Below are 25,098 nucleotides of genomic sequence, written 5' to 3' on the forward strand. Positions count from 1 at the left end.
TCTTGAGGCCAGAAGGTGGCACTGACCATCAGTAGCCTGAAAAAGGATAACAAAACTATGAAACTGCTTTTTTTTTTTTTTCTTTTTGGCCACACCACGCGGGATCTCTGTTCCCCAACCAGGGATTGAACCTGCGCCCTCAGGGGTGGAAGTGCAGAGTCTTAACCACTGGACCACCAGGGAATTCCCTTGCTTTTCTTGTAAAATTAATACAAGTCTTGCCATGGAATCTGAATTTCAATTAAGTTCTTTCACTACCACCCTCGCACCCCCACCCCGTGTGAAATGACATGGATCATTTTATTCCTAAACTTAGGTTAAACCAGGCCCTTCCTCATTCCCCAAGATGGGGAGTCATTACTCAGGCTGCACAAAGGGGTGCCCTAATATTCCTGAGGTGACAGGAATAAGTTGCAAGCTTCCTCATTGCAAACTAATATCGGTTATTTCCCATATGTAGGGGAGAAACCTGAGAGGGACGTTAAGTAACTTTTAGGGCCCCACATTAAAGATGTGGGACTACCGAGGTCAATACACAGGTCCATGAGACACCAATGGCCGTGAACTTTCCATAGAGCACCTTTATTATTTAAAAACAGGTTTAGAGAATTTGGCAATCTCTGCTACTGGCAAGCAAAAAAATCTTAGGAATGGCAACCTAGTTTCAACTTTTGGTAACATGGTGGGCCTATGTGATTTCTTTGGGTTTTTATGAAATACTACAGTTGCTAAAGGGGAAACAGTACAATGTAATGAGCAAAGTGCTCATTCAAGAGTACGTAATCAGTATTAGTAAATCCTCTTCACTTGGACTTTGGACCATATAGAAATCACTTCTGCTGAAAGTGATCCTTGCTCACCAGAAGTGCAGCTGGTGGTGATTAGACAGGCACAGTAGAGTTGAAGTAGAATTTTAGCACTAACAGAGTAGAAGAGCCTTTTAGCATTGGGCCACTTCCTTTATCTTGTATAAGGACACTGTGAGGCCTATGAGGTTTAGTTGGTATGTACCTCCTCTCAAAAACACTATGTGGTTGAGCATATACTTTATATATATATATATATATATATATATATATGAAATAGGAATTCAGTTTGGGGGACAATATGAATATGGTGGGGTAGGGGGCAATCTATCCATTCTCACAGAGTTGGTTATCAGAATTAAGTGAGATAATAAATACTTGGCACTACTGAAAAAGTGGTTTCTAAGCTCAATGGTTTTGGGGGTTTTTTTCCTAAGAGGTAAAATTCAAGTAACAAAATGGGCCATTAACCATTTTAAAGCAGACAATGCCATGGCATTTGGTACACTCACAAAGTTGTGCAACCATCACCTATAACTGGTTCCAAGACATTTCCCTCACCCTTAAAGGAAACTCCTTACCCATCAATAGTCACTTTCCACTCCTCCTCCCCAGTCTCCTGACAACCACTGATCTGCCTTCTGTCTCTGGATTTATCAATTCTGGTTGTTTCATATAAAGGAAACCTACACATGACATTTTCAGTCTGGCTTCTTCACTAAGCATAATGTTTTTGAGGTTCCTCCATGTTGTAGCCTATATCAATACTTCATTCCTTTATATGGCTGAATATTCCATTGTATATATATACTACTACATTTATTTATCCAGTTATCCAATAATAGACATTTGAGTTGTTTCTACCTTCTGACTATTATGAATAGTGCTTCTAGGAACATTCGTGAACAAGTATCTGAGTACCTATTTTCAATTCTTTTGGGTATTTACCTAGGAGTAAGATTATTGGGTCATATGGTAATTCTTATGTTTAAAATTTTGAGGAACCACCAAATGCTTCCACAACAGCTGCACCATTTTACATTCCCATCAGCAATTTGCAAGGGTTCCAATTTCTCCACATCCTTACCGACATTTATTTTCCTTTTCTTCTTCTTCTTCTTGTTTGATTCTAGCCATCTTAGTAGGTGTGAAGTAGTACCTCTTATCTCATTGTGGGGTTTTTTTCCTTCGTTTTGTTTTGTTTTGTTTTTCTTTTGGCAACATCACGCGGCTTGTGGGCTCTTAGTTCCCCCATCCAGGGATTGAGCCTGGGCCCATGGCCCTGAAAGCGTGGAGTCCTAACCACTGGCCTGCCAGGGACTTCCCTCATTGCGGTTTTTTGTTTTTTAAAATTAATTAATAATTTTGGCTGGGTTGGGTCCTCATTGCTGCACGTGGGCTTTCTCTAGTTGTGGCAAGCGGGGGTTACTCTTAGTTGCAATGCGCGTGCTTCTCATTGTGGTGGCTTCTCTTGTTGCAGAGCATGGGCTCTAGGCGTGCGGGCTTCAGTAGTTGTAGCTTGTGGGCTCAGTAGTTGTGGCTCACTGGCTCTAGAGTGCAGGCTCAGTAGTTGTGGCATGTGGGCTTAGTTGCTCTGCAGCATGTGGGATCTTCCCGGACCAGGGCTCAAACCCGTGTCCCCTGCATTGGCAGGCGGATTCTTAACCACTGCGCCGCCCGGGAAGTCCCTGTCTTCTCGTTAAGTTGTAGGATTTCTTTATATGTTCTGGATACTAAACACTTATCAGAGAGATGATTTGCAAATATTGTTTTCCATTCTGTGGGCTGTCTTTTCACTCTCTTCATAGTGCCCTTTGATGCAAAATAAATTTTTTTGTTTTTGCTTCAGTCCTAATTTATCTTTTTTCTCTGTTGCTTGTACTTTGGATGCCGTATGTAAGAAATCATTGCCAAATCCAAAGCTGTGAAGATTTACCCCTACGTTTTCTTCTAAGAGTTTTATGGTTTTAGCCCTTATATTTAGGTCTATGGTCTATTTTGAGTTAAATTTTGTATATGGTGTGAAGTAAGGGTTGAACGTCATTCTATTCCATGTGATTATCCAGTTGTCTCAGCACCATTTGTCAAAGAGACGAGTCTTTCCCCATTGAATGGTCTTGGCACCTTTGTCAAAAGTCAGTTGCCCATAGCTACATGGGTTTATTTCTGTACTCCCAATTCTATTCTTTTGCTCTATATATCTATCCTTATGCCAATACCACACAGTAGATTTATAGTAAGATTTGGAATCGGGAAGTGTGAATGTTCCAATTTTCTTCCTCTTTTTCAAGACTGTTTTGGTTATTCTGGGTCCCTTGAATTTCCATATTAATTTTAGGGTTATATTATTTTCTACAAAGAAGTCAGCTGATATTCTGGTAGGAATTATGTTGAATCTATAGATCAATTTGGAGAGTACTGCCGTTTTAAAAATATTAAGGTTTCCAATTCATGAGCATGGATGTCTTTCCACTACTTCTTTTTTTTTAAATTAATTCGATTGCACCAGGTCTTAGTTGTGGCAGGTGGGCTCCTTAGTTGTGGCATGCAAACTCTTAGTTGCAGCATGCATGTGGGATCTAGTTCCTCGACCAGGGATTGAACCTGGGCCCCCTGCATTGGGAGCGTGGAATCTTAGCCATTGCACCACAAACAGGAAACTCCCTCCACTATTTAATTATTCTTTAACTTGTTTAAGCAGTGTTGTAGTTTTCAGGGTATAACTTCTGCACTTACTTTGTCAAATGTATTCGTAAGTATTCTTTTGATGCAATTGTAAATGGAATTTTCTTTCTGTATATTTTACCCAGGGCCACAGCAGTGAAAGCACCAAGTCCTAACCACGGAACCACCAGGGAACTCCCTGGAATTGTTTTCTTAATTTCATTTTTGGATTGTTCATTGCTAGTGTATAGAAATACAACTGATTTTTGTGTGATCTTGTATTCTGCAACTTTGCTGAATTTGCTTAATAGCCCTGAAAGGTTTTTTCGGTCCATTCTTTTGTAGTTCCCATGTATAAGATCATGTCATCTGTGAATAGAGATTGTTTTACTTCTTCCTTTCCTATATGAATGCCTTTATATCTTTTTATTGCCTGATCGCTCTGGCTAGAACTCCCACTAGTGTTGGCGTCCTTGTAACTTTTTTTGGCTGTGCCACATGGCTTGTGGGATTTTAGTTCCCCAACCAGGGATCGAACCCGGGCCCTCAGCAGTGAAAGCGCCAAGCCCTAACCACTGGACCGCCAGGAATTCCCAACATTTTTTTTTAAAAGTTGGGCTTCCCTGGTGGCGCAGTGGTTGAGAGTCCGCCTGCCGATGCAGGGGACACAGGTTTGTGCCCCGGTTCGGGAAGATCCCACATGCTGTGGAGCAGCTAGGCCCATGAGCCATGGCCGCTGAGCTTGCGTGTCCAGAGCCTGTGCTCCGCAACAGGAGAGGCCACAACAATGAGAGGCCCACGTACCGCAAAAAAAAAAAAAAAAAAAAAAAAAAAAGTTACTTATATCTTTAGTAATCATTCTCCTAACTGAATTCCTTTAAGTTTACGTGGAAGACCATTTGTCTCTGTTCCTGTAGATACTCTAATTTTGGCCAATCCATTTAAACTGGATTCTTTAAATAAAGAACATAAAGTATATAACACTTTCTTTTGGGAATCTAACTTTATGAGTAACAGGTCAACATATTGAGTATAGAGTGCCTGCAAGGCGTAGGCACTGTGGATGCATGTATCAAGTCTTTGCTCAGTAACCTGCCCACAGTTACCCACTCAGGACAGATCTTCAACTTGTCCCATGGGAAATGCCTGGGGATTTTTAGCTTCTTAGATGCCTACAAAGATTTGGGAGCATTTCTCTAAATAGGAGTGAAGATAGAGAACTCACAAGTGTATCATAAATTTCCCTTATTTGCTGCCATGAAATTATTTTTGAAAGAATTCCTCTCTAGAGGTAACCCCCAAGGGCCAATGACTAACTTCAGGGTAACAGAATGTGTGAATTGTTTACTACAATAGTCCCCATAAGGAAAACTATAGCCTCCTTAGAGAGACCTAAGTTCCTAATTCCTTCTGATTGGAAGATAATTTAAATGACAATACTGTTCGCCTCAAAAGAACTAAGACCACAACATTCCCCAGTATTTGAAATATACTTTGTCTAGTTTAACGATGCAAAACCAGAGGAACAAAGGGGATATTTTGGGAGAAGGAAGAATTTGCTTGCCACACTATTCATCAACCCCACTAAGGCTGAAATATATCTTCCCTAGGGAAAGGGGATATTTGGTCCCAGGATGTATGTTATTAGTTATCTATTGCCACATAACAATGTACTCCAAAATTTAGTGTCTTAAAATTAAAGCATGCTTATTATTTCACAATTTCTGGAAGTCAGGTGTGGCTTAGCTGGAATTACAAGGCTGCAATCAAAGTGTTGGCCAAGGCTGTGGTCTCATCTGAAGGCTTGACTATGGAAGGATCTACTTTCAATGTTGTGTTTGCTGGCAGAACTAAGTTCCTTGCAGCTGTTGGATAGAGGGCTTTAGTCCCTTGCTGGCATTAACCAGAAGCTACGTTCATTCAGTTCCTTGGGCCTCTCCTACATGGCAGCTTGCTTCATCAAAATGTGCAAGCTGAGAAGGCAAAAGAGAGTCCAGCTGGATGAGTCAGTCTTTTGTAACCTAATCATGAAAGCGACATCCCATCACTTTTGCCATAATCTTTTTTTTTTGCCATAATCTCTTTGTTATCAACAAGTGACTAGGTCAGGACCACACTCAAAGGGAGGAGATTACAGAAGGGTAATCAATGGGGGCCATTTTTGAAAGCTGGCTACCAGACAACACTAGTATAAATCTAGATACAGATGCTGTTCCTATAAACATATTAGATTCCAAGAACCTGCTTCTTCAGCCCATTTGTCTTGAAGATGAAAGGAGTAAAAGAGATGTAAGCTTTCAGTCCTGACTTGTACTTACACCAATGAGAGCAGGTTATTCCCACATGAAGTCTTTTTTTTTTTTTTTGCGGTACGCGGGCCTCTCACTGTTGCGGCCTCTCCCGTTGCGGAGCACAGGCCCAGCGGCCGCGCAGGCCCAGCGGCCATGGCTCACGGGCCCAGCCACAGCCACTCCGCGGCACGTGGGATCTTCCCGGACCGGGGCATGAACCCGTGTCCCCTGCAACGGCAGGCGAACTCTCAACCACTGCACCACCAGGGAAGCCCTCACATGAAGTCTTTGCTGAAATAAATTCTATCAGGCATCCTTCACCAAAATAGGCTGGTTTCAACTATAGTGAAGATCTGTCAAGGCAAGAAACCTTTTTTGTTTGGTAAATGCTGAAGAGAATTTTTTAAGCAGCTGGAGCAACCTCACTTGACCCATTGTCATTCATTTTGATGCCATGATGATTCCATAAGGGCTTGAATCCCTGGGACCATTAGTGGCTCATGACCGAAATTTTATCAGGAACACTTTCCACCATGCTTAGCCTCTAAGCTTTCAAATTGCCAGCCTTCTGTGTGAGTCTTAAAGTAGAAGGTATCTTGCAATGCTGCTCATTTCCTGGCCATACAGTCAGAAGTTTGTCCATGTCAACTTCATCATTAGCCTTTTCTGTTCAGTTCTCTTCACTTAGGCACAGTTTTCCTTGTTTATATGATTCATTCTTTTTATCCCTAAAAAAATTAAAATATAATACAAATATGCATAAAACATATAGTAGAGTGAATGCACAGTCAAGAAGCAGAATACTTTCCAGTCATGTAAGATGAAAAAGACCAGCTGTACAACACTGTGCTTATAGTTAATAGTACTGTACACTTAACAGTTTAAGAGGGTAGATCTCACATTGTGTTTTTTACCACACACACACACACACACACACACACACACACACACACACACACACACATGAATCAGCAGGGCCATGCCAGGTCTTCAATTTGGAAAATAAATTTTAAAAAGAAATAGAATACCACTATACCTCTGAAACTGGCCACCCACACCATTCTCCTCATCCCTTCCTGATCACTCTCTCAAGTAACCAGTGGTAATTACCTGCTTGTCTTTCTTTATAGTCCCCACACCTCCACTGGCTCTTGCCCAGAACACAACCAAATAAAAGAAACAAGCAGAAGCAGCGGTCCTCCTAACTCCACAGAGGACTTCATGATGATGGATCCTTGGCTCAGACCTCCTCAGGCAACAGGAAACTGTAGTTTTATTTCCCTAAAAATCTCAGTCTATTTTTATGTTTTAGAAATCAACATAGAAATGGAATCATCATGTATGCCTTGCTTCTTTGGTTTTCCCATTATGTATGTAAGTTTCATCTGTGTTGTTGTGTGTGGCTGTGATTTGTTCATTTTCATTATACTACAATCTATTCATTCTACCAGGTAGGTGGACATTTGGGTTGTTTTCAGTGTGGGCTGTTAGGAAGAGCGCTATGCTGAACTTTCTTAAGTGTGTCACTGAGAGTTTCCATGGAATGGAATTAGTGGGCCGTAGAGTGTGCAGAGCTTCAACTTCACCAGACAAGGCCAACCTGTATTCTAAAATGATTGAACCAACTGAGCAGTATATAAGAGCTCCTACTATCATTCCTTCTTTGACTTCCTGACTCCTTCCTCTTGAGTACTTTTATCCCATGTGCAACATTTGCATTTTCTTTCCACTTTGAAACTTTTTTTAAAAAACCACTGCCTTTTTAAAATTGCAATTGTATGGCTCTTCACACTAGGTCTTCCAGCACTCTCATTATTTTAAGTGTGGTAGTGAATGATATTTGTAAAACACTTTGAAACTAAGCAAAAACACAGCAAAATAAATGTTAATGAAGTAGTGGAAACCAAAATGACCCTTACAGCCATCTTGTACCTATTTGTGACTGACAGAATTGTAGTGCTTTATTCTGAAGCTTATTTTTGTTCTTAGCTAGCTTATGAGTTAAATATTGGCAAACATAATGGTCAATATGTGTCATACATTTGTCAAAACCCATAGGATGTACAACACGAAAAGTGAACCCTAATGCAAACTATGGACTTTAGTTAATAATAATGTATCACTATTGGCCCATCATTTCTAACCAATGTACCACACTCTGCAAGATGGGGGAAGTGAGGGGGTGTAAGGGAACTGTACTTTCTACTCAATGTTAAGGTAAATCTAAAACTGCTCCCCCAAAACTATTAATTTAAAAAAGTTGTAAGCAGAATAACTTCTGCATAATGGTAAAGAAATTTCCATTTCTCTACACTTGAGGTTCTAGAGCAGGGATCAGCAAACTACTGCCTATGGGACAAATCTGGCCTGCTGTCTGTTTTTGCACAGACTTCCAGATAAGAATGGATTTTATAGTTTTCAAAGGTTGAAAAAAAAACCCAAAAGAACAATATTTTGTGAATTCTGAAATTTACATGAAATTCTAATTTTAGTATCCATAAAGTTTCATTGGAACACAGCCACGCCCATTCATTTACACATTAATTATGGCTGCTTTTGTACTACAATGACAGAGTGACAAAGATTGGCAATGTTATAGAGACTGTATGGCCCACAAAACCTAAATATTGACTACCTGGCTCTTTACAGACAAAATTTGTTGGGAGTTCCCTGGTGGTCCAGTTGTTGGGACTCTGCCTTTCCATGGCGGGGGGCGCGGGTTCTATCCCTGGTTGGGGAACTAGGATCCCTTAAGCTGAGTGGCAAGGCCAAAAAAACAAACAAACAAAAAATGTCGATTTCTGGGTTAGAGAAGGCAGTCTTCATGGAGTCAGGAGATATGAGTTCTAAACTGTGTAAATGTGTGATCTTGGGTTACTCATCGTCTCTAGAACCTAACTATAAATTCCAGAATTTATAGTAACTTCATGGGCAAGTTCTCACTGGAAAGTGCGCATGGATTCAGGCCATAGCAAATCAAACACCTCCAGCTTTTCCAAAGCTGATCACGCTATATAAATTTACCCTTGCTTTCAAGAAAACACTATATAATTTTTTTAACCTGTAAAAATACTGGCAAGTATGAAAAGAAAATGAGAAATGCAGAAGAATCTCACTGTAATACTGGTTATTATGATGGAAAAACTGGAAATGAATTAAATGTACATAATAGGAGAGTAGTAAAATAAATTATGATATATCCATACCAGATAACAATACTGTATATTCTCTCCAAGTTATCTCCCAATTAGGCAGATCTCCAAGTAGTCATGTGGAGTGACTTCCAAGATGCAGTAAATGAAAAAGGCATATTACAAATTAACAAGTACAGAATGATGTCTTTTGTTTTATAACACAACTATTTCTATATGTAGATATACTGCTGCATAGACTAAAAAGTCTAGACCAGTGCTGTCCAACAGAAATACATTGTAAGCCATATCTGTGATTTCATATTTTCTAGTAGCCATGTTAAAAATGTAAAAACAAACAGGTAAAATTAAATTTAATAATATATTTTATTTAACTCAATGTATAAAAAATTATTTCAACATGTAATCAATATAAAAAGTTAATAGCGAGATAGTTTACATGTTTTTCATACTATATCTTTGAAGTACAATGTGTATTTCACACACTTAAAGCACATCTCAACTTGGGCCAGCTACATTTCAAGCATTCAATAGCCACATGTGGCTATCATATCAGACAGCACAGGTCTAAACACATCAAAGTGATAACAGTGATTACTCTGGTGGGGGAGGGGAAGAATGAAGGGGGATACTTTTTCTGCTATATTCTTTTGTATTATTCAATTTAAATTATTTCATGTAGTGCTTCATTAAAAATAATAATATATATTTAAAACAAGTCAGAAATATGTACTTCATGTTTTATTCTTTGTTTTTTTTTTTTTTTGGCCGTGCCACGTGGCATGTGGGATCGTAGTTCCTTCATCAGGGATTGAACCCATGCCTTCGGCAGTGAAAGCTTGGAGTCCTAACCACTGGACTGACAGGGAATTCCCTGGATAAACATTTTCTGAGTTTGAGCTGTCTGTGAGGAGTTAGGATATGCATTATGGAAGATAAAAAGAATGAGACATTGTTGTCCTACAAGATTTTTGGAGAAAACTTTTGGAACTGCCTTTACAGCTTGCAAATTCTCTTCAGGTTGGATCTGACTTCTAGCCATAGCCAAAAGCCCTTTAGTTGGGTCCAGTAAATCAACTAGGTATTATGGCATTGTCTAAAATGAAGTGTGACAAAAGATTTTATTATGTGACTTGCAAACTGGCAGCTCCAAATGCTTCCCAAAACATTTATGTTCAGCAACAACAATAAATTAAGTAGATAAGGCAACAAAACGACTATGGGTAAGCTCAGCTTTATATGATACCTTCTTGGGACTTCCCTGGTGGTGCAGCGGTTAAGAATCCGCCTGCCAATTCAGGGGACACGGGTTCAATCCCTGGTCCGGGAAGATCCCACATGCCGAGAAGCAACTAAGCCCGTGCAGCACAACTACTGAGCCTGCGCTCTAGAGCCCAGGAGCCACAACCACTGAGCCCGCGTGCCACGACTACTTAAGTCCACGTGCCTAGAGCCCGTGCTCTGCAACAAGAGAAGCCACCGCAGTGAGAAGCCCGTGCACCACAATGAAGAGCAGCCCCCGCTCTCAGCAACTAGAGAAAGCCCGCGCGCAGCAACGAGGACTCAACGCAGCCATAAATAAATAAATTAAATAAAGAGTAAAAGTAAGTCTTTAGTTTGCCCAGGACCTATCAATAGTTTATGATTGCCCTTAGTGAAGAGCAAGCAAACCATGATAGAGACAAAACTATTTGACTGCTATCCTAGTGTATCAATATGTTCTGAAAGAAGGGACCATCAGGAATTTTTTTAATTACCTGGACTTTTTAGAATAACTGAGCTTGCTATTTTTAAAAGATGGGACTTAAAATGCTAAAAGAGTGACGATAAGGGCAAAAGGGGAAAGGAGGTTATGGTTTCCCATTTGAAAAATTTAACAGGATTATCATTTTAAACTGTAAGCAACCTAAGCCTAATCTCTTCGTTTTATGGAGCTGGCTTGTGGTTTGAATCTTAAGGATGAGAAGGAGGTCAGCTGGGGGACAACTGGAGGGAGAGTGCCCTAGGCACGAAGTCCAGCACCTTCCAGTCTTTAGATCCCAGTGGCTGGCCAGCCAACCAAGAAAGATACCTCCCCAGCCTTGCTAACAGCCTCCTCTCACCTCCTTTCCCTCACACCAGCGCCCCCATCGCAGCTCTCTCCCTTAATGTTCCAGCACCGCCCCACTCCAGCCTCCTTCAACACCCTTCAGCCTCCTCTCAGCACGGCCTCCCTCAGACAGTGTCTCTTCTCCGCCTCTGCCATCAGTCTTTGGAGTCTCTCCTCACTGTCCCCCTTCTCTTTGAGGGTCCCTTCCTAAATTTGTGGACGTCTCCCTCTGCCTTCAGATCTTTTCCCTCAGGCCCAATTTTCAGTCTCCCTCGGTCCCGTCCCTCAGTCTGTAGGTCGACCCCCTCACTCAGTCTGAGGTGTCTCCTCTCTTGGTCTGCGGGGTCCCCTCTCTCGGTTTGAGTGCCTCCCCACTCGGTCTGCGCGGTCCCCACCCTCGTTCTGCGGGGTCCCTTCCCTCGGTCTGGGGGGACCCCTCTCGGTCTGAGCGTCTCCCCTCTCGGTCTGCGGGGTCCCCTCCCTCTGAGGTGTCTCCTTCCTCGGTCTGCAGTGTCCCTTCTGTCCAACGACGTGGTCCCCTCCCTCGGGTCTGCAAGATCTCTCCTCAGTCCCCACCCTTGGTCTGAGGGGGGGGGGGTTCTCATCTTCCCGCTGGCCTTGAGCACCGGCTTTCTCCACTCACCTCCCGGCCGCCAGCTCTCTTGAGCTCGCTCTCGCCGGGCACGGTCTCGGGCGCGCACGCCGGGCGGCGACAGCGGGTGACCGCGCGCGCAGCGTGCGCGGTGACGTCAGTGCGCTGGCGGCGGCGGCGGCGGCGGCGGTAGGGCTGTTTGTTCTGCTCTCCCGCAACCGAAGAGCCGAAGCGGTGGCTGCGGCAGCGGCGGCTGCCGGCAGTGCCCGCGGGCAAGCGGGGCCTGTGAGCGCGGCGGAACGGCGGGCGGGCCCCGGCGCCGCGCAGGCAGCCCGAAGAGGAGGGGGCGGCGGCGGCTGGCGGCCGGCGGCCGGCGGGGGCGGCGTGCGGCCTAGCGTCTCAGGTGAGGACCGGTGCCCTTCGGGGCGGCGGACGGCGCGGGGCAGCCGGCGGAGCTCCGCGGCGCGGCCCGCGTAACCTGCATTGCGTAATGGGGCCGGTGCGCCAGCACCTACGCCATCGGCGCGGCGCGGGGGCGGGGAGGCCGGGGCGACGCGGGCTCGGGCCTGCGGGCCTCCCGCGTCCCCGCGCCGTTCGCGCCGGGCCAGGGCCGCCTGCGCCGTTGGCGGCAGGGCGGTTCGCGGGCTCCCCGCCGTTGGCACCGCCGCCCCCCGGCTCCGGCAGGGCTGCAGGGCAGGGGCGCGGGCGGGGGGCGCGGGCGCAGCGGCGGGGCGGGTGGCCGGGGGCGGGCGGGGGGCGGGCCGAGGCGCCCGGCACTTCCTGTCGCCGCCATTTTGTCAAGTGAGGAGGAGGAGGAGGAGGAAGCGGCCGCCGCGGACTCCGCGGCGCGCCTGGCCCCGGTAAGTCCGGGCCCGGCGTAGTGGTCACAGGCGCCGCTGTCCCCGGCCGCAGTCCCCGGGGCGGTCTTGGCCCCGGCCCGGACGCTCACGTGGGGCGGGCCCAATGCGCTCCCTGGTGCTTTGGTCCTCTTGTCCAGGCTGGGGCAGCGCGCCCCCGCCCTCATTTCCTCATCTTCCGGGCTGTCCCCGGAGCTCTGCAGAGAACGGGGCTGGTCCCCCGGTGGAGGGAGAAGGCTGCCGCTGCACACCTGCCCGGAGACAGGCTCTTGGGGGCGGGAGCGGTGCACTGAGGGGCGAGCCTGGCCCCCTTTACCCACCCACTCCCGGCTTGGCAGCCCCTCACTGGGCGCTTTGTTTTGCTCGGTCGGTGCTTGCTGGCGTCCTTGCCAGGGTCTCGTCTATTTGCAGTCTTGTGCGTGGTGGTGGTATGGGGTGGGGATGTGGGGGAGTTGTGATTCAGCGAAATAAAATGACCCCCCTCCCTCCAAAACGGAAATAACACAACTTCACCCGACTGAGATACTCCTAAGGCCCAGCCTTGGATGAAGATGGGAAATCCCACTTCGGTGTAGTGGGCAGTATAAATACTTCTGGTCAGGCCCGTGGATGAGTCATGTTCTTTTGCTGAGTGACTGACCTCTCTTTTAGTCAAGATCACGCATTGTTTTCTGAAGTGTTGTTTTTGTTTGTTTACTCAGTGTTTTGTGCAGCCTCGTGCGGTGTATGGTCTTGGCCCTTGGGTTACTTTCTGTGTGTGTGCTGGATGCAAGAAGTGACCTCTTGGAGAAGTGAATGAGAATTGAAGTGTCTTTGCTTACCTTCGAGAGGGCTCTACCTGTCCGTGTTTACAGAAACCGTCTCAGTGTACCTCTAAGCCAGTGGCTCTTTGGTGCTGTAATAATGTTTGGGAGATTTTTATGAATGGGGCTGTCAGTTTCCTTAAATTGTTAGTTCTTGGAATTTAGTCCTTGGAGGTTGTAAAGAAAGCGATACCCAGTAGGATTTATGAAAATGTTACCAGTTTCGAGAAGTTTTTGGATGGCACAGTCTATTTTATGACTTAGCCAGTAATATGATAAAACATTATTTTCGGTTTAATTTGTATAGGATTTATCTTTCCCCCAAGGCATTGTAGATAACTAACCCCTAATCCCCCAATTTTTCAGCCTGGGGAAAATAAACCTCTCCGATGATTTCCCTCGACCAAATCGAGAAAAGCCTGATCTAAAACAGTGCATTGCTCCCCTGTTATCTGCCCTACCCCATAACCTTAGTAGGAAACAAAGTATCTAAGGGCTCAAGCTGTGGACTGAGTTAGTCTCTTAAGATGGTTTTAGTTGGTCTTAACCTGAGGAGATGAGCCCACATGTGTGAATCTTGCTAGAATTCAGCCCCAGCCAATTGCTGAAGATAAGGAATTTTGCCTACAGGTGAAAGTTAGAACATGAAAGTGGCTGCGTTTTAAGGATGGGTTGGCTGTTCTCAGGTGTCTATATGGTTTACCTTCCCTACCTGGGATAGAGATGAGAAAAAAAATTACCTAAGAATTGCAAGAGAATCATTGGCCACTTTGTAAAATTTCCACTAAATTATTGAATTGTTTAGAGGAATTTAGACTTTGTTTCCAAAAGTTACCTTTTTGAGCCAGTTGTTGTGATCTTTGTACTAAGTTGCACTTTTTCTTTTGGAGGTGGAGGGGATGCAGTATTTTCATGTTACACAATTCAGGTTATTGAATGACTTGAGATTTATGAATTCTGGAAGGAGATTGGAGGGATTTTTTTTTTTAACTTATAGTAAAAACCATTTCGTATCAATGATTTGAAGACCCTGGGCTGTTAAATCTGCTCTGACAACCCGCTGTCGTCATCTGTAACGATTGTGTGGATGTGAAATGTTTCAAATTCTGATTTTGAATAAAATCGTAAAGTTGACATGTTTGTCTTTATGTTCCTGGCAGATCTATAAAAAGGAGAGAAAAGCTTGTTATTGAGAACAGTTTCAGTGTTTCTATTAATGTTTAATAAATCTTTGTGATTTTTAGTGTTTTGAAAAGACTGAATATTTGCAAGGTGAGAATTGTGGGGATTCTTTGCTGGTGCTGGCATTTTATTTAATTCATAAGACATGAGTTTGTAAAAAATAAGATTTCCTTAAATTATTATTATTTTTATTTTTACTAGACTGTAAGTTCTGTGAGGGCAGGGTTTTGTTTGCTTGGCTTTGTCTATTTTTATTCTCTAGTGTGTCCTCAGCACCTTAGAAGAGCAGCTAAAATATTCCTTGAGTGAATAAACTGGAGAGATAATTTAGGAAGAATTTGACATGCCCATAATACCAAGTGCAAGTAATTCCTTTTAAATCAGTAAAATATTAACAGTGGGCATAATTGGTCAGTAGTGACTTACAAGAGACGTGAATTTTTGTTTTTATTTTATTTATTTATTTATTTATTTGTTTTTGGCTGCACTGGTTGCTGTGCGTGGGCATTCTCTAGTTGCGGTGAGCGGGGGCTACTCTTCATTGTGGTGCGCGGGCTTCTCATTGCGGTGGCTTCTCTTGCGGAGCACGGGCTCTAGGCATGCGTGCTCAGTAGTTGTGGCTCGTGGGCTCTAGAGCACAGGCTCAGTAGTTGTGGTGCACGGGCATGTGGGATCTTCCCGGACCAGGGCTCGAACCCTTGTCGCCTGCATTGGCAGGCGTATTCTTAACCACTGTGCCACCAAGGAAGCCCGGGAGACGTGAATTTTAACTAAGGTAACGTTAAGGTCCCTAATTGCAGTAAACTTACTAATAGTCCAAGCAGCATGGCATGCAGTTGCTTCTGTGCACTGTCTACTGTGCGTCTCCCACTTAGCAGTTTGAAATGTGGTGAGTGGGTTTGGGCTGTGGGTCAGTCCTGACCTGGGAAAAGTATTTTAAGAGGAAGTTGAAGTGGGTGATAAACAAGTATGCGTAGCATTTCTTAATGTGGATCTCATTTTGTCAGTAAAAAGGTTTTGTTTTTTTGTTTAAAAACATTGAGCCCTTTCTGATATTCTGATTTCATGTGATTGGCCAGTCCATTGTAACAATTAGTTCCTGAGCTTCTACTATGTATAAGAGAAGACAAAAAGATATTTGCACAGTGATTTTCTGTGGTACATATATTCTTTCTTAACGTATTCATTCTCTCCAAATATTTATTGAATATAAATTATAGAGTATTATACTAACATTGTAAAATCTTATCTTTTTGTTTTTAGTGTTTTTATAACAGGCTTATTGAGATATAATTCACAAATGATAGTTCACCAGTTTAAAGCGTACAAATCAGTGGTTTTTAGTATGTTCAGAGTGGTGCAGCCACCACCACAACCAGTTTTAGAACATTTTCATCCCTCCAAAAAGAAATCCCTATTCATTAGCAGTCACGTTCCATCCCCCCAATCCCTGGCAACCACTGATTTACACTCTGTCTCTATAAATTTGCCTATTCTGGATATTTCAGGGATCATATGATACATAACCTTTTGTGGCTGGCTCCTTTTACTTGGTATAATGTTTTTAAAGTTTGTGCTGTAGCATGAATCAGTACTTCATTTCTCTTATAACTAAGTAATATTCCATTGTGTGGATGGATATGTCACATTTTATTTATTCAGTTGATGGATATTTGCATTTCCACTTTTTTGGGTATTGTGAATGGTGCTGCTACGAACATTCATGTACACATTTTTGTGTGGACATTTGTATTAATTTCTCTTGGATGGATATCTAGGAGTGGAATTGCTAGGTCATGGTACTTAACTTTTTGAGAATGCACAATGACTTTTTAACTGCAGTGATTTTTCTAGTACTTTGATGGAGGGGTTAAAAAAAAAGCTTAATGGAATGTGGTGTAGCCATTTAAAAGAATGAGGAAATGGAAGTGCAAGGATGTCAGCATGTTGACATGTAGTACAGTCTGCACGGTTTGATCCCCATTTGGTTTTTTAAATTGTACATTGTTAGAGAACAGTTTGAAATGCTGGTGAGGCACAGAAAACAGTCTGGAAGATGCAACCCAAACTCATACCATTGTTATAAAAGTTAATTTTAAAAACACTTAGGTTTTTTTTTTTCCAGTCCAAGCAGGCTACAACTGATTAAACTTGATTAAACTGCATCCACATGTCCCAGCATAAATCATGGGATGTATTCCATTCTAAAGAAATAGATGGAGAGTGAGTCCAGTGTCAAAGATAGGGCAGAGCAGCCATCTGTCCTGTTCTTGACCAAATCCTGAGGGGGAATAGCACTGGTTGATCCACATCATTTGCAAAAGAGGTTTTATGGGATTTTCTTTTTAAACAAAAGTAGTGCACGGTCATTTTTTAAAATTTGGAAAATACAGTGTTAAGGTGATGTTAAGTGTTAAAAATTGTTACCTAACCCCATTTTTGTGCCAGTTTTTTTCTACATGAGTAACAAAATTGGATTGTGCTGTTAATTTTTCAAAAAATATTACACTGTGAACATTTCCAAAATACTCTATTTTAAATGGTTGCCTAAAATTCTATTACGTGAATGTACCATAATTTAATTCTGCTATTTTTGGACATGATTTTCAAGTTTTCTCTTTTTTTCATATCTAGAAATGGAATCACCAGACCAAAGGGTGTGCGTTTTTGGAAAGTTGATACAAATTAGTTTTCTAGAAAAGTTCCATGAATTTCCCTTTCTCCAATCTAAGCTTGACAGTGTCTTGTTTATAAGGGTGAGGTTTTTAACAGTTCCCCCCCACACACAAATAGTAACTGTTTAAAAACAAAATGTGGTTTTGAGTGTGTTCTGAAGCCTTCTGAGAAGCAGAAGTGTCTCTGAGATCTTGCTCTTTGACCTTTCTACTCTCCTGCCCAGAGTTGGACTTTGTTTCCTGAAATCAAGTCGCAGAATTCCTGACTTTGTGATAGAAGTCCAGTGTTATTTGAATGCTCTGGGGAGGGCTTGAACAGCCTCTTGGCAGTCCAGTCCTGTCTCATTTTTGCTGCCCTGCTCCAAAGACTGATACAACCAGTGTGGCACAGTTAGACCCCAGTTTGAATCCTGGCCCTCCTGCCTGCTGTGTGACCTTTGCCTGTCACTCAGCCTTCCCCAGACTTCATTTCTCCATCTTTAAGTTGAGGATAAAATGAGGCAGTGCTCTCTCAAGGTTAGCTACTTATTTGCTGTCATTATCCAGGGTGGAGAATAGAAGTGGGAAGAGGTAGCCAGGTATTACAAAGTAGAGCAGCTGAGGGTAGGAAGGTGGACCAGCTGACATGCCTGGAAACCATGTCACCGGGTGATATCAAGATCAGCCAGGTGCCTTTCAGATCCCCCTGTGTGTTGGTCTTCCTTCAAGTGAGCTGTGAGTAGAGATCAATGGGGGAGGTGATATAAAGTAGGGGCTGGTTTTTCTAGGTGAGGATTTGTTTATCTGATAATGAGATTAAAAGTGGTGGTGGGCTTCCCTGGTGGCGCAGTGGTTGAGAGTCCGCCTGCCGATGCAGGGGACGCAGGTTCGTGACCCGGTCCGGGAAGGTCCCGCATGCCGCGGAGCGGCTGGGCCCGTGAGCCATGGCCGCTGAGCCTGTGCATCTGGAGCCTGTGCTCTGCGGTGTGAGAGGCCACAACGGTGAGAGGCCCGCGTACCGCAAAAAAAAAAAAAAAAGTGGTGGTAATGGGATTAATGGAAATTCAGCAAGCTTTGGGGGTGCCCACCCTGGGATGTTGTTGGCTGCAGAGTTTGGAGAAATGATCCATCAGGGGAAGGTGGTCCAGTATATCCTCAGGCCTAAGATGTAACTTAACTATTTTATTAAAACCTGGTTGTCTGAACAAAGGCAGCAGTCATTGGGAGTTGCTGATGGAGGAAGTTTTTGCGGAGCACAAGCGTAGCATCTCTCCATACCTTCCCTGCCTCTTTTGGCCCTAAATTAAATTGTGTTGACATCTGGATTTGTTGAAAGGATTCTGGTCTGCAGGAAGGTTTGTATCACAAGTCAGGGACTCCCTGGAAGGGAGGCAGGCAGTTGGATGATGGGCCAGGAAAGTGGAGTGTCTGGCTGGGAGGCTGAGTTCTTGCTGGTGGACTTTGGGCCTGTTGACCAGAAGAACCAGTCGATGCCAGTCACCATTACTAGGGGCCATCAGTATCCAGGTCCGTGTGGAATGCCTTTAGTTTGTGTTAAACTGTTAAATCTGAGCATTTAACTGCAAATGAAGAGTACCTAAATGAATATGCCATTTCTTCTTTTTGATCTGTGACATACTTACAAATAAAGGCTTTTTTAAGCTCACCCTAGGTGTAGGGTATTCTGTGATCTTTTCCTTGACAAGTGTTGGCCTGTTCTGCTCAATGTAGGAAGTTCCAGGACTCTGGGCTGTGGCTAGCCGAGTTGGTTGGGCTTGGGTGGAGCTGTGTACTGAGAACTGTGGAGTCCATGTCAGGGATCAGTCCAGGCCCACTCCCTTCTGGCCTTGACCTCGACCTCAGGCAAGTTACATAATCTCCCTAAACCTCAGTTTCCTCCTGTGTAAAATGGGATTTGTATGAATAAGCATTGACTGAGTAGACAACAGGTGGGGGTGTCTGGCCTCTGTGTTGTATTCAGATTGGGGGAGGGTAGGGGAGTATCTGACCTGTATTATATTCGATTGGTGAGAGGGTGCTTCTTTTGCTCTGCATAAAGGGTTTCTAGAATAGCCGTCCAGGCCTCACTTTGCCTGTGGTCACTTCTCTTGTCTTGGTGTCCCCTTAAGGCTGAAACTGCTTATTTGTTCCTAGTTGCTGTTATGCCAAGAGACACTGGTACACTGTGGAAGCAGTGCCAGGGAAAGGTGTTGGGCTTGGTATTATGTAATTTCTAGAAGCAGGAATTAGTAATATCCGTGTCCTTGTGTGTGACTAACGTCCCCAGTTGTCCTATCCCAGGCAATAACATACACGCTTGCCGGCGAATTGGCTTTTGAGATTGTTTTGTGTAAGTGAGATAAATTTGGGGATTTCACACTTGAAACATTTTCCGCTGTGTTTGAGGAAGCATACGTTTCAGGTGAGCAGATCGTTATTGTGAGGGTTGAAACAGGCAGACTGCATGGAGTGTGGAGCCTGCCAGTGCATGTTGTGTGTGTGCACATGCGTGTGTGTGCACACAAGAGGGAGAGAAGGAAGGAACTGGGCTGGACACATTGCATCTGCTGTGTACCTTCCTTGGACCAGTCTCATATCCTCTCAAGTCTCAGTTTCTCATGTGTAAAATGAGAGAATAGGTTTGGGCTCCAGAGAACTTTGACCACAATCTAGATTTTAAGAGAGAGTAATTATTATTTTATATCTGTGTTTTTCATACTCTGGGTAATGAACTGAATTTAGTAGGTTGCAGTCATTGTTTAAGGAGGGAGAAAAAGGAAATGTCAAAGGGTGTTACACATTCAAGGGTATTTCATAAAACCTTTGCTGTGATTTTATGTACTGTGTACATGACAAAATCTGTTTCTTATTGTGAATCTTGTCAGCCTAGTGTGAAATAACCTCATTTTAGATACCTCTCAATGGTAGCTGTGGGTACCCTGAAAACTTTTTTTAAAATTTTTTTGGTGGCCATTTTGCAATCTGTTCCTTCATCACTTGCGCAAGGGTGACTGTCCTGGATATGCTTTCTAGTAGCGAGTGAAGTGCATTGATCTTGTTTTTTGGCCGAGTTGGGTCTTCGTTGCTGCATGTGGGCTTTCTCTAGTTGCGGCGAGCGGGGGCTACTCTTCTTTGGCGGTGTGTGGGCTTCTCATTGTGGTGGCTTCTCTCGTTGCAGAGCATGGGTTCTAGGGTGCGCGGGCTTCAGTAGTTGTGACTTGCGGGCTCTAGAGCTCAGGCTCAGTAGCTGTGGCCCACGGGCTTAGTTGCTCTGTGGCATCTTCCTGGACCAGGGATCGAACCCGTGTCCCCTGAATTGGCAGGCAGATTTTCAACCACTGCACCACCAGGGAAGTCCTGCATTGATCTTCACTTTCTTTTCTTTCTTGTACTCTGCTTGCTAGAAGCTGTTTGGAGGGTAGAGTGGGATGGGGAAGTTGAGGAAGCATGTAGTGGTGAAGGTTGTCAGTAGTTCGTAACAAGCAAAACAAGAAGTATGTGAAGAGTATTTTGTGTGTGTATGTGTAAGGCAAGTTACTTGTCTTTTACTCTCAGATAGTGTCTTCCTAAGTTTTTAGTGAAGATGTCAGTTTTAAAGGAAATGGCTGTATTGGTTAGGTCTCTCCGGTGAAAATACCAGGCATAAAACAGGTTGAAATGAAAGGGAATTTGTTGGTTGATGTGATAAGTCTGGAGTGGGCCTTGGGCACAGCTGAATTCAGGGGCTCAAATAGGGACATCAGAGCTGTTCTTTATCTCTGATATCCTGACCTCAAGGTCAAGAGTGATTCTTCCCCAGTAGTGCTCTCTAATGACGGAAGACTCTGGCTTGGGTCATTGCCCATCCCTGACCACGTGCAGAGTGGGAATGCCGAACCACCTCGCCTCAAACGTGACACATTTATCCCATCTCTGCCCTCCACTTGCTCACCTCAAGTGGTAGCCCCAGCAGCATCTTGCTCACCATTATGAGTCATTCTAGATGGGATAATTTTTGTCAAACTGTCTATAGTTTACACTAGAAGTCGAGTGTATCCCCTAACTTGAAGCAAGTTTTGGATGGCTGAAAGGGAAGCTAATTTACCATACTTGGTCATAAACCAGAATTAGGTGAAATCAGCTTAGAATGAGTTACTCAAGAAAAAGGATAAAGTGAAGATGGTCAAGGATGTGTGTATTCCAAATCTTTGATAGAGGATTAAATGAACGACATGGTTTATTCCAGGTTCCAGGTACAGTGGGAGTTGCTGTGGGGGCTCTGGGAGGAGTCAAGCCAAGTCTCAATAGTCTCTTGAGTGGGCAAGAGGACTCCAGCCACTGGTGATAGAGCCCAGTTTGGCCAGAAAAACAGCCCTCAGGAAGCACAGGGGTGAGATGGGCTTAGATCTCGGAATGAAGCGCAGGGGAAGACTGGGTTAAGAGACCAGGTAGATAAACATCGGCAAACGCTTGCGTGAATGAACTTGTTATGGAGAACATTTCAGTGGACTGGATTCATCTTCATCCACACAAAAAGTCATTTGTAATTTTGCCATTTGTTAAGCTGTTTCTGTACTTAAGTTCTTGTAAAGTCTGCTGCTTGGCATTCCTCTAGTATTACAGAAAGCTTACTCAGATTTCCATAATCAAAAACAAGTGTTAAACATTGCTAGAGTAATCATTTTCCTGCAGTTCTTGCTCTTGGATTTATTCAGTTCTTTAAGGGGCTCAAAATAATTGAGGGTCCAGTGGCCAAGGATAGACCAGCCCTGCTTCTCACTAGAGCATCAGTTTTTTTGTTTTTAATTTATTTATTTGGCAGCATTGGGTCTTTGTTGTGGTGTGCGGGCTCTTTGTTGCAGCGCGCAGGCTTCTCTCTAGTTGTGGCGGCAGGCTCCAGAGTGCGCGGGCTCAGTACTTGCGGTGTGCGGGCTTAGTTGCCCCGCAGCATGTGGGATCTTAGTTCCCCAACCAGGGATCAAACCCGCATCTCCTGCATTGGAAGGCGGATTCTTAACCACTGGACGGACCACCAGGGAAGTCCCTAGAGCATCATTTCTTAACTTGAGGGGAGGTTGGAGGTCCCTTTGAGAATGTGACAGATAGCACTGTGGATCCTTCTTCCAGAAAAATGCATATGTGCGAATGTTGAACAGTTTGGGGGCAGGGGCAGTTCTCAGAACCCTAAAGCCCATTCAGGGAGCATGTACTAAAATGAATTTCTTGGATTTTACTTTGAGAATGAGTAATTATGTTAATTAAAAGACTCTTGATGGTTTTGAAGACTTTCTTTTTTGCATGCATCCTGCTTTTGCAGGCATTTGCAAATTTATGACTGTAGGAAACTGTGTGGAGCACCCCTTTTGGTTTGTCCTTGTGAAAATCCTCCAGAGATTTTTACAGAGCTGTCGAGTAACCAGTGTCAGCTGTGGTACACATCTGTCCAGGGGCCCTCTGCGCCCTTCTTTTTCAGCTTGTTCTCTTTCTTGGAGATGAATGTCAGAATGTGCCAGAATGGGCTTATTGCAGTGGCTGCAGATGAAGGAAGGTTTTTGTTCTGGGGCTCTTCACTGAAGCTGTTTGTGCTGTTCATAAAACCATCTCCAGGATTTGGTGTTGGCCTGGAGCCTTTGCTGCAGAAGGTAATCCAATGGGTCGCTAGCCAGCCTGATGATTTCATGGTGTTGGATGTGGGTAGACTTAGAAAGATTCATGGCTATGGTCCCTTATGTGGCTTAGCGCCTGCTGTCAGCTGCAGCACCCTTTATTCCATGCATGCACTTGAACCTGCAGACTGAGGGAGATAGAGCTTGTGGGATGAGAAAGTACCATTCTTTAGCGTGATATGTTTATGCTTAGGGATATGAACATGCTACACAGGTGGTGTGCATGGTGCCACTCTGCTCTCCTTTCCCAAATCCTTGTCTGGTAGAAGGAATGGGAAATTCAGTATCGTAAACTTGAATAATTCATACTTTGTAATTGGGGCAGAGTTGTCAAAGGATGGAAAAGAACTTGTATTACTTCTAAGAATAGGGCATATTGTTTGAAAAATTCAACTGAGTAAACTTCAAAGATCTTACTGGTTTTTATTCAATGATTCATGAATGGGGCAGCATCCCATCTAGCAGATGGGAAGGAGCGCCCAAGGAGCTGCACAAATGAAAGACTTAGTAACAGAGAGCAGGATGAGGGAAATTATGCTATCAAAAAGCAGATTGCTTGTGGCAAGGTCACTTTCTTTTTAGGGATGTTAGGGGTCTGTCAGGCAGATTACCTCAGTAGTGCTGACCAGGTGATTCCCGATTGACTGGTTTAAGATTCCATTTTGGGAGAGCCGAAACTAAGTTGTGGTTTGTGGACATGGGGCTTAGCATAGGAGACACCATTTTGGGCCTGTTGTCCTCTTTTTAACAATATTAAAATCCCTTTGCTTTCCCCTAATTTCTGAAGTTTGAAGATAGACTTGTATATGCTGATGGATATTTCCCCTTTTCATTTTCTGTTGATCTTGGCTTTAATTAATCCCATTGCTCTGCTCAGTTGAATTACAGTCTTACTGTACAGCCATGGCTTTGTTACTTAAGCAGTTTTCCCTTTCTGTTCTGTAATTAAATAAACACATAGCCTATATGAAAGAGTTTTGTAAGAGGTGGTACTATCCATGTGTAGGTTGTTTTCATTTATAATCTTCATTTAAAATTCTTACCTCTGAAGTGCTTTTAGTTATAAAAAGCTGCTAAGTAATGAAGTTTGTGTATATGCGTCTCTGTTTTCCTTTTGACGCCAGGAAACAATTGAGCTCACAGATTGGTTGTCTGGAGATAACACCACCTTCATGTTCGTCTGTTTCAAGATAATAACTCACATATATTTGTAATCCCAGGAATGCAGTTTGGAGTTACCAGAGTTGGAGCTGACAGGCCCATAGCTTAGCTTGCCTGTCCTCTGTGTCATTTCTCAGGACATCTATGGGCCTTTTTGTTCTGGGAACCCATTTGAGTACCCTTCCCTTGCACTTGTGAGAGCTGGGTACCCTCCCTGTCCTATGGCTCTTTCAAACCCCTCCCACCCCCTAATTGTTCATCTTGAGACAATAGTTATCTTTGATCATTGATTTTGTGAAAAGGTTCTGGGCTTTTAGCAAATAGTTGCCTGTGAATAGACTTCCCTTCAAAGGGTAGAACTACCTTTTCTGAATAGGCCTTTTTTTCTGTTTCTTCTTGCTTGCCTATTCTGAAATGGTAAATTTGAACAGGAGTCACCCTGCTTGGTTTGGGTCAGCCTTAATGTATGGAGCTGCAATGTGGGTCACTTCTCTTTCTCCGCTGTGTTCCCCTCCACAGACTGGGGAGCTTGTGCATCCATTTATGATCAGTCCATTTTAGTGAATATTTGAGTGATTACTGTGTGCCAGGTGCTGGATTTCTAAGACTCTGTGTTCCTTAAAATCCTCAGAAAATGGGTACTGGTATCATCTGCGTTTTGCAGATAAGGAATTTGACACCCAGAGAGCTCAGTCACTTGGGTAGGGTTGCTGGTAAGTGGCAAGGCCTGTTTCTAGAGCCCAGGTGTTCATGATTTCTGTTCTACAGCAGAAGAGAGGAAGGAATCCACCTCATGCAGATGGTTGGGATGGTACATAATGAGAACAAGGCAGACCTAGGAAGTGCTTTCTGAGAGGTACAGTTCAGGCAGTCAGAGAAGGAAGAGACTATCCAGCTGTGAGTATAGGAAAAGAACTGATGTTTAGGCTCATCCATCTGTGAGGACAGCCGAGGCCTGGACAGAAACCTGGATAGTTCTGCAAGCAAACACCTGTTCTTTGGAGGCAGGCCATGTCCTTGGTCCAAAAGATCGGAGGTTATTTAAAAAAAAAAAAAAACTCACCAGGGCAGAGAATGGTCAGAGGAGGGTCGTTACTTTGGCTGGGCAGATCTTTTCATCCAGGATTCTGTGCCACTCTCCTGAAGAGTCTTATGAAGAAATTCACACACGTGGAATTAAACCTCACCTTTAAAATGCCTTG

At 43.8% G+C, this 25,098-nt stretch overlaps 1 protein-coding gene and 1 long non-coding RNA gene across 8 annotated transcripts in view; one reads left to right on the forward strand and one right to left on the reverse strand.

The window, feature by feature from the left end:
* Positions 1-51: 51 nt before the first annotated feature.
* LOC117195676 (uncharacterized) lies at positions 52-11,777 on the reverse strand. The gene is made up of 2 exons (XR_007476450.1): positions 11,646-11,777; positions 52-9,041 (listed from the first exon to the last, which is right to left on the reverse strand). It is a non-coding gene; the product is annotated as an uncharacterized LOC117195676 (long non-coding RNA).
* A 6-nt stretch (positions 11,778-11,783) lies between these two features.
* The window catches only part of BRD4 (bromodomain containing 4), an 81,687-nt gene continuing 68,372 nt past the window's right edge, over positions 11,784-25,098 (forward strand). For 3 of the 7 annotated variants that reach the window (XM_049707976.1, XM_049707973.1, XM_049707978.1), the window contains exon 1: positions 11,784-11,997. The gene's annotated coding sequence lies outside the window, so the exon portion shown is untranslated. Of the gene's footprint in view, positions 11,998-12,319; positions 12,455-25,098 lie in introns of those variants that run through there. The other 4 variants (XM_049707980.1, XM_049707977.1, XM_049707979.1 and 1 more) reach the window with 4 other exon arrangements.

This window comes from Orcinus orca, chromosome 3 (genome assembly GCF_937001465.1).
Source record: "Orcinus orca chromosome 3, mOrcOrc1.1, whole genome shotgun sequence".
NCBI lineage: Eukaryota > Metazoa > Chordata > Mammalia > Artiodactyla > Delphinidae > Orcinus > Orcinus orca.